The following is a 12831-nucleotide window of genomic DNA, read 5'->3' on the forward strand; positions in this document are numbered from 1 at the left end:
CCAACTCCTGCATGAGTGGAATGGTGGCACAGGTACAGGAAGGAATCTCTGAGATAATGTCACAGGGACATGAACAGCTCCCTGAGATACTGTCACAGGGAGGCGAGGGCATCTCTGAGATACTGTCACGGGTAAGCGCGGGAATGTCTGCGATGGAGAGAGGCTAGCCTCCATTGAGCTTCAAGCACGGCTCACAAATCAGTCCAGTGAGGCCCTGACAATGGCCATTCGGACTCACAGTGAACAACATCCTGCCGCCTTAAATAGGCAGGCAGATACACGAGCACTGGCCTCTCAAGGCTTCACACATATCTTCCAAACTGTTGTCCAGCAGAGTGGTAGGAGTGGTGTGGGCCTGGCCCAGGAGAGGGATGATGGCGAAAGGGGACATGGAAGTGGGGACACCACTCTAAGTGCTCCCATGACTCACCCCTTGCCCCCCACTCAACCAGTACCCGCAATGTTGCCTCCACTCCAGGTGGCCGAGTCTGCCCCTGCACAGGTATAGGTGGAGCAGTCTTTGAGGGGCCCTCACGAGCACCAAAACCCAGAGGGCGTAGGCCCAAAGCATCTAATCGGTCAGGGCATGAACAAGAGCAACCTGCCACACCTCTGCTGCAGCCACAGGGGATGGACCACGTAGGAATAGTCGGAAGCGAAAGGCAAAGGTTTTGTGAGCACGAAGGGGATGCACAAGGGTGTTTGACGGTTGGTCATGTTTTTTATTTATATTTGCTTTTTGTTAAATTCACATTAAATATTATTATTGTCACCACTACAGCCACGTCTTGGCCATTCATGACTAGCTTCTGTACTAAGGCCCTTTCATGAGGTTCACCATGAACGCCAAAACTTGATGCCCCCATTGGGTCACTCTACAGTGGGTGTATGTGTAGTTGCAGGACTGTTTTGTGCAGGGGGTGAGGAGGGTGGTGCTGATGTGGGCGCTGCCTTATCCAGGTGGTGTGAGAACTGGACTCTTCACACTTTCTGATGTTAGGAGAACCGTTCACATATCAGTGACTCCCTGGCCTCCTGAGCAGCCAGGTGAGCCGCTGCTCTGTCCATAGGTTGCTCCTCCTCCTCCTCCTCAATGTGGGTGGTAGATGTGGATGGGGCCTCCTCAAGCAGCACCCCTCTCTGATGTGCCATACTGTGCAGGGCAGAACACACTACTATAATGCTTCCCACTCTCTCTGAAGCGCTCCCCCAGAACGACCAAGGTACCTGAAGCGCATCTTGAGCAGCCCTATAGCATGCTCAATTATAGACCTGGTGGCGATGTAGCTGTCCTTATATCGACACTATTGCTCGGTGATGGGGTGCCTCTGAGGTGTCATGAGCCACGTGTGCAGGGGGTATCCCTTCTCCCCGAGGAGCCAGCCCTTAAGGGTGTTCGGTGTGTGGAAGAGGGGAGCGATGTTGGAATCCTGGAGGATGAAGGAATCGTGGCAGCTGCCAGGGTATCTGGCACACACATGAAGGAATCTTTTACAGTGGTCACAAATGAGCTGAGTGTTGATGGAGTGACAGCCCGTCCTGTTGATGAACAGTCCTGGCTCATGTGGACGTGCTCGTTTTGCTATATGGGTGAAATCAATTACACCCTGCACCCGTGGGAAGCCAGCCACAGCGTGGAATCCCACAGCCCTCTCCGTCTGGCTGAGGTCATCCATGGGGAAGTTGACATACTGCAAGGCCCTGTGAAACAAGCCGTCGATGACCTGCCTCATGCAATTGTGTGCAGACGACTGAGAGACCCCGGCGATGTCCCCGGTGGCACCCTGGAATGATCTGGAGGCTAAGAAGTTGAGGGCAGTGGTGGCTTTGACAGCGACAGGTAAGGAGATGCTGCTCGGCCCGGCCGGGAGCAGCTTGGCGAAGGGGGCTGCAGATGTCTGCAACTGCCTGGTGACTGACTCTGAGTCTTCATATGCATTGCTCCTCAGAGAGGTCCAGGAAGCTGAACCTTGGTCTGTAGACCATGTGGTAAGGGTAGTGCCTCCTGCGACGTCACTCTCTCTATTGTTGCCCTCTCTGCTCTTGTGCAGGTGCCTGTGGCGCAGCACTGTGTAGTGGAGCTCCATGTGGCGGAGGTGGACACCGTGCCTGGCGAGGCTGGAGATGTTGCTCGTCCTCGGATGTAGTGGTGAATGCAGCCATGGCGCCCCCCATCCTGACGGTGTGAGTTTGAGGGGGTCCGCAAAGTAGTTAAATATGTTTGAACAGCAGAGTTTTGGGTGGAAAGTAAAAATTTTGAGTGAAAACACAAAGATCTTGCAGCCAAAACTTTGCCTGAAGTGACAGCGTGCCCTGCTGCAATAAATGAGGTTTTCTCCCCATCTGTCAAACAATCATTTGAATCTCCCACTGGCTGCTGGCTGAAACACATCTGTTGCAACAGGGAGTGTTTCCCACAGCACGGGAAACATGCTGAGGATGCCTCAAAATCGCACCCCTGCCAAAATGTCGAGACAATTAAGTACTTTAAGTACTTCAACTAGCTGAGAAGGTACGTAAAATATCATCCCGCCGGCTTTAATTGCTAGTGGGACTTCCGCATTAGGGAGGCGGGCGCGCAGCCGGACGCGTCATTGGGGAACCTGGAAGTCAGCGGGTTGGAGCCGGGCTCCGAACCCGCTCAGGATTTCAGCGATTCTCAGAGCCCCCCCTCCCCCAACGCACCCGCTACTTCACACAAAAATCGAGCCCCCTGTATTTTTCCCACTTCAAACAATTTCAGTATTGTGTCTGATTTCCTGATGTTTTAAAACCAGACTTCTCCCTTCCTCTGAATTCAGTGACTTCTCACTTGCTGGATTCCTGATCTTGGCCCTGCCTCGGCAGGAAGAGATGTGAAGAGGTTAGGAAAGAAGTGACCAGTTTCACAAGCATTGTCACATCATGTCTTTGTTACCTCACTCACGCGGTCATTCTTCAAGTGTGCACTGTTAGTGAGCGAGCTTTTAAAGTGAAATCTTGATAACAGCACAAGTCTGCTTTGTATTATATACAGGCCTGCCAGCATAAAGGCTATTCGATTCTGAATGAAAATATCATGTAAACCATTGAATTTTTTAATTGAAGCTGACCCTTAGCACCAGCAGTTTAATTACCCATTTTGATATTAGCAATCGTCTGATAAACATACAAGGGCTTTGGAAACATCTAGACCCTCAGTTCTGTGAGACAGTGTGGCTGCTCCCAGCCTATCAATTCTCCCAGCTTCACAGGGATATAGGGGATGTGTGACATCTTTATGGTAGTGAGATGCCATCACGTCAAGGTGCAGTGACAGACTGGCATTCCCTTCACAGGAAGAAATGTTTTGTGTAAACCTTATGGTTTTGCGATTAGTTTTAGGAGTTTTTATAGTTTCAATTAGTTCCTGAAGCCCAGCATTTAATCGTGGGAAGAGGATATACTGCAGAATTGTTAGCTGCACAAACAAAGCTGCAAGGCCACATCTGTAAAAGGAATGCATTAGGTGATAAGGAGACAGCACTCCTTCAGTTAGATAGAAGGTCTTTGTCAGCCTGTTAGTTTTACCCTGTGAGATTGTTTACTCTGGTGTAATGATTTAATTGGCAAGATGTGGCAAGACTTGGGTAGGCTGTTGTTTCAGACCTAAAAATAGAGGGGTAGTTAGCAGCCTAGGTGAGAGTGCTCCCCCAGGACAAGAAAGCTGACAGCTACAGTCAAGGTGGAACATCTTCTGGTGCCTCCCAGATTTGGTAACTATTTATGTTCAGTTGCGACATGGCTTGTTAGATGAAGGACTTTACTATACGTACTGTATATGAATTTTAAATTAAGTGAGTAATAATTTTTGTAGAATCTCTTATGTAGTAAATGTTTTGTATATGAATCATATTACTGTGGAATCTATACATTAAAAATAAGCCTGACCTCAGGGGGGACGAATGAGTGTGGAGTGTTTCATTGACGGTATCGAACCCAAGACAGAAATATAAGTGGATCTTTGGATCGATAATCTAACTGTGCCAAGGCTCTCTAATTGCGGTGTGGTGTCACTTTACTGACATTCCCTGATTTCCTCTCAAGAAGAGCCTTTCCTCTGCTCACCCCTTCCTATCAAGGCACGGCCAAGGTCAAGAAGTCACCATGTGGAAACTCAATGATACTGATCTTCACACCAATTTGTGCTACAATGTGTTGATACATCAACAAATTGCGCTACTTTGGGTTCTATAAAATTAAAATGTTGAATTATTTTTCTGAGGAACTTAAAATAATACTAGCCTAGGTTTTCCAATCGGACTTTTAGTGCACTGACCCCGTTTGTCTTTCCAGGTCCAGACGTATTATTACGATATGGGCGAGGTCCCAGCATGGAAAATGCCTGTGATTGGAAGTTCACACTACCACAATCCTTGAAACCTTACCCATGCTACAATGTATGATGCTCCCACGTCTATCCAGACAGCTGAAGCACTGTTTCAATCTGCTAATGGTGTGCTCAATAATTACTCTGGTGGATGTCAGCACCCTATTACACCTGCATTCAGCTGACATCCTTGGATACCATAGAGATTACATTAACCACGGCTACAGAGGATAACCTTGAGCCACTCTGAGACTTGCCTTAATGGGTTAAATATTGGTGGGACCTTAAAATGAAAGCACTGTAACAGCTGTCTGGGAAGCGAGCATTAACTTGTATAATATGCTGATGGTTGCAAACAAGCCAAATATTCAGACAGTGAAATCCTTTCTTATTCATTTAGGTAATGGCATTGTGCAAGGTAGCCCGTAGAGCCACATGAGCGTAATCTAGGATCCCCTGGACTTTTGGGAATTCTGCCACTCATTTCTTTAGCCTCACTTGCCTCTCCCAGCCCTGCAACGTCTATGCCCCAGAACAATTTGAAATTTAAATCTCCTCCCTTCACCACCAATATCAACACTGGACACCACAGACTCAGAGATATCCCTTGCAACTACCATTACTAAGACGCAAATGATGGGAAATCCATCTAATTGTACACCTGCCCATATTTGGGTGGACGTTTTATATGCCCGACCACAGTAGAAAATATTGAAAGTGGCAGGGGAACCAGCAGAGTGGCTCCCAAAGGATTTCCCACCTAACTCTGCTCGAGTTACACCTGGGAGCCAGTATAACTCACATGGAAAAACCAAAGCCGCCAGGTATAAATTCAAGATTTTTAAATTCAGAACTTCCCTCCTTGCTCGAATGATTAACCCTTTCTCTGCTGTTCTCATTTTTTATGTTCCATCTCAGTTACACGCAGATACACATAAATAAAGGATTCAACCATCCCCAACCATTCAGACCATATATTACAAAATTAACAAGTAATACAATATTCAAATGCAAAGTTTCACTTATCGCACTTGCAAGCCGCGTTATTAATTATTTAGGGGGAAGTTTTACTTAATGAGCATTATTCAAATGATTCAAAGAATCTGTACCAGTCATCAACTAGAATTTCCTCAGAGAACTTACAAAATGTAAATTTGACAAATATTGTATTTAATATTTATTATGTTTTAGAGCGCTTGGTTGGAATGTTTCTAAATATATGAAGTAGAAATTCTAATCGGTGAAGTTCACTTACAAATGCTTAATGTACTTGGCCTACATTCCTGGATGTTATCCTGTTTAAAATAAATGGGGCCAATTGGAGTTTCTACCTAGATCTGTTTTTAGCTGCCCCAGTGGTTTATTAGGTAAATGCGGCTGATGTGATACTGAGTCATTCAAAACATACAATCCCAGGTTTAGTCCCCCAGTCAGTGCTTGTCTCAACTGGGGCATCAGTTGAAACATTCAAATTCGGTTCAGTGCCCTTGGGCTTGAGGAGGAGGGGGAAGAAAATCAGGCAGGGTTCCTGCTGCTGATTACTGTCCAATGACTGCAGCTGGATAGGGCGTGTGTGGATGTCGGGTGAAAGCAGCATCTGGACAGGTGGGGGCTTGGCTGTTGGGACCCTCACAGTTGAACTGTCTGATGACATTCACTCCAAGCTCATACATGATCATAAGAACATAAGAAATAGGAGCAGGAGTAGGCCATACGGCCTCTTGAGCCTGCTCTGCCATTCAATAAGATCATGGCTGATCTTTGACCTAAACTCCACTTTCCCGCCCGATCCCCATATCCCTTGATTCCCCTAGAGTCCAAAAATCTATCCATCTCAGCCTTGAATATATTCAACGACTGAGCATCCACAGCCCAATGGGGTAGAGAATGCCAAAGATTCACAACCATCTGCATGAAGAAATGCCCCCTCATCTGAATGGGCGACCCCTGTGCATTACATGGATGAGGAACTGGAGGGCTGTTGACTCAATTGGCACTGTACACTAGCACAAGACAATATCTCGAAAGGGGATGGGAGAAAACTCAGGGAGTGAGGAGGAGGGACATATTGAGATTGTTAGACATCAGAAGACTTAATAACATCTTAAATATTGCAGCAATCTAATTAGTCCAGAATTTATTCATGGTATATAAGCACAAAGAGACACAGACACAGCTTTGTATAGCCTTTAATAGTCAAATGAAAGCCTGGACTGAGACAAGGCCATTCAGCCCCTCAAGCTTATTCCTTCCAGAAGCCATGTGTAATCTGCCCAATTGTGGAGTCTACTACACCATTTAAGGGCTAATTCAATAATCTCACGCTCTCGAGGAGGAGGTGGGGGGGGGCAGATGCTGATCAGGAGAACCAAGGCTACTGTGTTGCAGCCCTCCCTCCAACTTGCATTCCCTTCAAGCATAGCTTCCTCACTGGAAAATTCTCCTGAGGAAAATTTCTGCATCAGACAGCTCTCCTCCTGACCAACATTCCTCCCTCGACCAACACCACTAAAAAAATAAATGGATTAGCTGGTCATTCATTTCTTTGCTGTTTTTGGGATCTTGCTGTGTGCAAAGATGGTTTGCTTGCATAGCTAGTCACTGTGCTTGAAAGTAATTTATTGTATGTATAATGCTTTCCGATATTTCAGAGAGACATAATAGGCTGTTTTATAAATTCAAGCCTCTCTTTCTTTCTACTCGACATCCCTCGGTCCCATCAGCACAGGAGGAATCATGTCTCGTTGAGTACTTGATATAAGAATTCAAAGCATCAAAGGAGAAATGTCTTCCCCATTCGCTTCGAACAAGTCTCACACCAGCTATCAGGAGTGTGACAAACAGCAGATTGCAAGCACTCTGACATAATCAGCACTCTGCTCATTAGTACTGAGGGGGACACTCACAGATGAATTACTGAACAGTAACAGTACACGTCGCATGGAAGCTGCGACTGTGTGTGTTTTAAGTGTGGCCCAGGAGGATTGGAGTTATTGTGGAACCAAGAATTAAAAATGTTACGTTAAAAAAAAGTATTTTTTGTTCTTCCTGGTTTATTATGGCTGCTTGTGAATTATTTGTGAGAACCCGTTTTCCTCCCAGTTACACACACTGCAGTAAAGTTAACTAATGCATGATAGGCAAAGTATAATTCAAATGATTTATGAGGATCATTGAGCATTGGGATTTCCTCTTGTATCACCAAATCACATCTTGGTCTGTCCACAAGCAACGTGGATAAAGGGGATCCTGTGGATGTGGTGTACTTGGATTTCCAGAAGGCTTTTGACAAGGTGCCACATCAAAGGCTACTACACAAAATGAGAGCTCATGATGTAGGGGGTAACATATTAGCATGGATAATGGATTGGTTAGCTAACAGGAAACAGAGAGTAGGCATAAATGGGTCATTTTCAGGTTGGCAAGATGTAACGAGTGGAGTGCCACAGGGATTAGTGCTTGGGCCTCAACTGTTTACAATCTATATCAATGACTTGGATGAAGGGACCGAATGTATGGTTGCTAAATTTGCTGATGACACAAAGGTAGGTAGGAAAGTAAGTTGTGAAGAGGATATAAGGAGTATGCAAAGGGATATAGATAGGTTAAGTGAGTGGGCAAAAATTTGGCAGATGGAGTATAATGTGGGAAAATGTGAACTTGTTCACTTTGGCAGGAGGAATAGAAAAGCAGTATATTATTTAAATGGAGAGAGTTCGCAGAACTCTGAGGCACAGAGGGAACTGGGTGTCCTAGTACATGAATCATAAAAAGTTAGTATGCAGGTACAGCAAGTGATTAGGAAGGCAAATGGAATGTTGTCATTTATTGCAAGAGGAATGGAATATAAAAGTAGAGGTGTTTTGCTACAGTTGTACAGGGCATTGGTGAGACCACATCTAGAATACTGCGTGCAGTTTTGGTTTCCTTATTTAAGAAAGGACATCATTGCTTTGGAGGCAATTCAGAGAAGGTTCACTCGACCGATTCCTGGGATGAGGGGGTTATCTTACGAGGAAAGGTTGGACAAGTTGAGCCTGTATACACTGGAGTTTAGAAGAATGAGAGGTGATCTTATTGAAACATATAAAATCCTGAGGGGGCTAGAAGGTGGAGATATGAGAGGATGTTTCCCCTTGTGGGAGAGACTGGAACAAGGGGACACAGTGTAAAAATAAGGGGTCTCCCATTTAAGACGGAGATGAGGAGAAATCTTGTCTTTCAGAGGGTCATGAGTCTATGGAACTCCCTTCCCCAGAGAGCGGTGGAGGCAGGGTCATTGAATATTTTTAAGGCTGAGTTAGATAGATTCCTGATTAACAAGGGAGTCAAAGGTTATAGTAGGTAGACGTGAAAGTAGGATTGAGGTCACAATCAGATCAGCCATGATCTTATCAAATGGCAGAGCAGGCTCGAGGGGCTGAATGGCCTACTCCTGCTCTTAATTTGTATGTTCGTATGTCCCCCTACTCCTCTGGCACCTTCTCCTCCTTTGAGCATCTCGTCTTGTTCCACCCCCTCACCTCTCCTTTAAAATCCTCATTCTCTGCCGCCCACCCAAGTACCATGCCAAGTCTCTCACCAAGATATCTTCACAGCTTTCCTCCCTCAACCTCTGCACTGAGTGACTTCTTATGGTGACTTCAACCTCCATCTCAACTCACCATGTTCTCTCTCCTCTGAGTTGACGGCCCTCCTATCCTCCCTTAATCTCTTCCTCCATATAAACTCCCCTACCCACATTCATGGCCACCCCCTAGACCTTGCCATCTCATGTGGCCTCTCTACTCCCATCGTGTCAATCACGGATAAGACCATCTCTGATCACTGCCTTGAACCCCTCTCCACCCACATCCCCCTTCCCCCTCCCAACCCCTCTTCCTTCTGTGTCCGCCCCTGGAAAAAACTCTCCCCCATGTCACTTACAACGGCACTTTCAAATTCACAACTGTCTAGCCTTTGGCCTTCCATTCATCACGACATTTCTGCAGCGACCGGTCTGGTCAATCACACCCTCACTTCCACCTTTGATGCCATTGTTCCATTAAAATCATTACTCTCTCTCACCCTGGTTGTTCCCCTTGGTACAGCCCTCATCTCTGCTCCCTTAAGTCCAAGGGATGCAAACTTGAATGTTTATGGCGGACAACCGATTTGATAATCGGTCCTGTGAAGCTCCTTGGGACATTTTACTATGTTAAAGGTGCGATGTAAATTTGTTGTTGTTGTTGTGTGCTTCTTTATTACAGAGTCAAACAAATTTCACAAGAACAGGCCATTCGGCCCACCATGTCTATGCCAGTGCTAACTCCACATGCCCACTATCTGCTCTAATCCTATGTCCCTGCTCTTTGCCCATATCCTTTATGTTTGAAAAAAAATAAAAGTAAATTAAAATGAAAAGAGAGAACAGGCAAAGAATTCATCTGTGTGGAAAAGTATAAAATTGGGTAAAATCAGTCTTTGGGATGAAAATGACCTTGTGCAAATATAACTAATGCATTTGAAGGAAGTCCCTTGTCCAATGTTTTAACAGTGGTGTTAACCTATTTAATATAAATGGGTTAAAACAATAGACCAAAGAATTTCATAACAAGGTATCAACAGCTTCACTTTAGTATCTCGCACAATTTCAACCTTCCAGGTCAAACCTCTGACTTTTCATTCTCTGAAATGGTGAAAGCAGATTTCAAAGGATTTTTTTTCTAGCTTCCTTAAGGTAGCAGCACAGGGAAGATTTTGGACTTCCGCCCGAAACGATCACAGAGTTAGTGGATCAGCCGTGCTGCCCGTCCGCCCGAGGCCTACATCGGGAACGGCGAATTGTTTTCGGGTTCAGGCCTCGTTTGAATGCTGCCGGTGAGCTGCGGGCGCTGAACGGGTGTCCCACTGCAGCTCACCATTTGTGGGAGGGCAGAAAACCGGCCAGCTCCCACACTGAGCCGGTTGGGCTTGGAACATGGTGGGGTGGGGGAGGGGTAGCGGAGAGCAGGTCCCGGAGGGGGTCAAGCAGGGGCCGGCAGCAGACGCAGTGTTTTGGTGGAGCCAGGAGGAGCAACCCACACTTCCAATTTTGTCTTGCCGACTTTCTTCCCCTCTCTCCTGAATGTGTTGACTCCATGATGGGATTTTAGTTCCTCAGACACCAGTCAGCCTTCAGGATTTCATCCAAACGGCCATTATCCATGTCTGAGCCTTGATGGTTGGTGTTGACAGGTTATCTGATCACTGAGGGCATCGCAGAGATTGTATCCTCGCTTAATGCCTGTCCACACGTGCACTTCCATCAAGAATCAATAAATAACAATCAGGATTGGAGACTCTAGCCGATGTTCGACCTCCCCCCTCCCCCAGTAGAGCTCTGGCTGAGGTCCAGTAACTCAGCGCAGGCCAGGAATTGAGCCCAGGACTTTTTCTGGTCTATACGGCGCAATCGCTCACCAGGTAAACTCACTGATGCACCAGTTAAGCAGCCAGCCATTTATAACTGCACTTATGTGGCGTGAGGCGGTGCCTCAGGTAGGCAGCTGATTTACTTCTGAGCATCTGACGCCTAGGGTTCACTCAACATTGACCATTCTCACTCACATGCACAAGGCATACAGAATTACAAGAGAGTGGAATGATCCTTTTTACCCGACATGTACTGTACGCACACAGGAGCCCATCACTGAGACACATTTGAGCCGTACAGTACCATATAGGAATGAGTAGTTCCTTTTTAGCCAGTGCAAAGTGTACACACACAGGAGCTGACTCTGAGTTTCACATGCGGCCTTCAGTACCAAATAGGACTGAATTATTCCCTTTTAACTGCTAAGCTCTGTAAACATGCTGACAACTCAGCCCTGACCTCTGACCCCCTCCCCCCCACCAACCACCATCACCCCAGGTCAAAGAGACACTGTACAAAAGGCCTTAACACAGATACATACACAAGCTGTACCGTGGCGTGTGTGTCTGTGCCCTTTTTACCCAGCGGGCACTATAAAGTGACTTCCCCTTGCATTTGGCTGCTTTTATAATTGCAAGTCCAAAATATAATTGAGTGCGACTCAACAGCCTGTGTGCAAGATGTGATTGCAAACAGAATTCTGGCAGGCGGACAACAAAAGCCGAAAATCTCTTCCCACTGCAGTCTCAATTTATAAAGACGGATATAATATTTAGACTGAATCAAAATCCACAGGGGAATCAACATGCAAAAGCATCACGTGGAGTCTCTCAATTAAAATAAAAAGGAAAAAATACTCCGATGCCATTCAGAGTTGGGCCTGACCAACCTTTACCTCAGAATCTGCCTGCAGCCGTCTCCCCTTCTCGTTGTTCAGTCTCTGTTCCATTTACCCGTGCGCTATGATTCATCTGATTTCCCCACAGTGCAGCAATATCTTGGAACGCAGCAATTAATGTGGGTCATTCAGAGAACTGAGCACTGAATCAGCCACCAAGCACCCCCAGGGATTTAAATGTCAACGTCTGTATTTGAATCAGAGTTTAATTCGAGAGAATTATAAGTACTGCCCATAAAGTGATAAGGATCTCAGCATTTCAAGAATCCAGATCCTATCGTTGGACTTGGCAATTCAATAATAAGATTGTTCCCCAACCATCTCCTATGTTACTTTAATGTTGCACCTCCCTTTGTTGACTCGAACCCCGCTCGACACCCCCACCCCTATCAACCCAACTGCTTCAATCACCTTTTTCTGGCAGAAACAAACCTGCTGAATTCATTTCTACTGTTTGTTTAAATAGGCTTCCAGGTATGTGCCGGAAGTTAGCAAAAACTCATCAACAGCTTTCAAGAAGCTGACACAGTCGTCAAAAATCTGACAACTCCAGTCCTGATATGTGACCCCACCCCAACCACCCCAGGTCACAGAGACTCTGCACCCCATCCAACTACCTCTACTTTCACACAGACTCAGTACCCCATTTAACTTCCCACCCTTTCACAGAGATACTGTACCCCATTTAACTCCCCCCATTCACAGAGATACTGTACCCCATCCAATTCCCCCATTCACAGAGATAATGTACCCCATCCAATTCCCCCATTCACAGAGATAATGTACCCCATCCAATTCCCCCATTCACAGAGACACTGTACCCCATCCAATTCCCCCCATTCACAGAGATACTGTACCCCATCCAATTCCCCCATTCACAGAGATACTAACCGCCATCTAACTCCTCCCATTCACAGAGATACTGTACCCCATCCAACTCCCCCCATTCACAGAGATACTGTACCCCATCCAATTACCCCATTCAGAGATGCTGTACGCCATCCAATTCCCCCATTCAGTGATACTGTACACCATCTAACTCCCTCCATTCACAAAGACACTGTACCCCATCCAATTCCCCCATTCACAGAGATACTAACCGCAATCAAACTCCCTCCCTTCACAGAGATATTGTACGCCATCCAATTCCCCCATTCACAGAGATACTGTACCCCATCCAATTCCCCCATT

At 46.2% G+C, this 12831-nt stretch overlaps 1 long non-coding RNA gene across 1 annotated transcript in view; it reads right to left on the minus strand.

The window, feature by feature from the left end:
• The window catches only part of LOC137323374 (uncharacterized), a 41301-nt gene extending 29530 nt beyond the window's left edge, over positions 1–11771 (minus strand). Inside the window, exon 1 of the long non-coding RNA XR_010963362.1 lies at positions 11638–11771. This is a non-coding gene — a long non-coding RNA (uncharacterized lncRNA). The remainder of the gene's footprint in view (positions 1–11637) is intronic.
• Positions 11772–12831: the final 1060 nt, after the last annotated feature.

Source organism: Heptranchias perlo, chromosome 7 (assembly GCF_035084215.1).
Source record: "Heptranchias perlo isolate sHepPer1 chromosome 7, sHepPer1.hap1, whole genome shotgun sequence".
Classification (NCBI taxonomy): Eukaryota; Metazoa; Chordata; class Chondrichthyes; order Hexanchiformes; family Hexanchidae; genus Heptranchias; species Heptranchias perlo.